This window comes from Protopterus annectens, chromosome 5.part0 (assembly GCF_019279795.1).
Source record: "Protopterus annectens isolate FY-2018-M chromosome 5.part0, PAN1.0, whole genome shotgun sequence".
NCBI lineage: Eukaryota > Metazoa > Chordata > Ceratodontiformes > Protopteridae > Protopterus > Protopterus annectens.
In genome coordinates, this window is record NC_056735.1 from 286,510,185 (window position 1) to 286,511,144 (window position 960).

A 960-nucleotide genomic window follows, 5' to 3' on the forward strand; every position below is an offset into this window, starting at 1 on the left:
GAATCTTAGCAAGGTCCAGATTTTAAATCCGCTGAGACCTACTAATTAGCATTGATAATGTTTATTATTATTATTATTATTATAGCTGAGGTCACTGGGTTCATCACTATATTTTCCAATCTATAGGTACTTGTTAACTAAACCTTCCAGTCTCTTCCCTCTCTGTCTATGCCTGCTTTCTTCACTTGTCTTAAATCCAATGACCTATACTGAATTATGTGTTTTAATTAAAATAGGTGGTTGTTTAGTCAAACACTACTGTTGTCTCAGAAGGAAGTGTAGTAAAATGAGTACAAACTTCATATATAGCCATTTTATTGGATGTGGGGAGGAGAGCTGAACAGATAACCAGTTATTGGCCCATACCTTTCAAATGTCCAGATTTATGCCTCATATTTTAGTTCTGTTCTCATAAAATTTGTGGTTTTCTAGCAAGTCCTTGAGGATTGAATTTTCAGACTTGGCGTCCTTCAGAAAGTGCATTCTAATACAAATCCTGTTATTCTAGCAACTTTCTAAGTTTATAAGACCAATATTTAAAATATGTCCCTATTTTTGGGTCTTTTTACCTCCATTATTTTAGACTTTGTGCAGATTTCTTGCATTAAGAGGTTGAGATGTATGGTTCCTGCTCAATTTCTATTTTATAAAACTTATCCAAAATACGTTTCTTCCTTGACAATCTTCATTTTATCTTTTACAAAGGCGGTAACAAAAAATAAATTGTACGCTTTGCCTTGTAACCTGCCCAAGTGTCACAGGTATTCCAGTTCGCAGTAGACCCCCCCCCCCCCCACCAAGCAATTTCGCAATAGTGGTTCCCCAGTGACTGCATTCACAGACTGTTGGTGAAACGAGCAAGGCTTGCAGGATATTTCCAACAAGGCACTAAGAGAATCTGTTTTAAAAGAGGCAGACAAGTTTCAGTATCACTGCCTTATCTGTAGGCTAGCTTAGAAG

At 36.8% G+C, this 960-nt stretch overlaps 1 protein-coding gene across 1 annotated transcript in view; it reads left to right on the top strand.

Annotated features, from left to right (window-relative positions):
* Positions 1 to 831: 831 nt before the first annotated feature.
* Positions 832 to 960, top strand: part of MAP3K15 (mitogen-activated protein kinase kinase kinase 15) — a 1,833,462-nt gene continuing 1,833,333 nt past the window's right edge. The window contains exon 1 of the mRNA XM_044072272.1: positions 832 to 960. This exon is cut by the window's right edge and continues 659 nt beyond it. The gene's annotated coding sequence lies outside the window, so the exon portion shown is untranslated.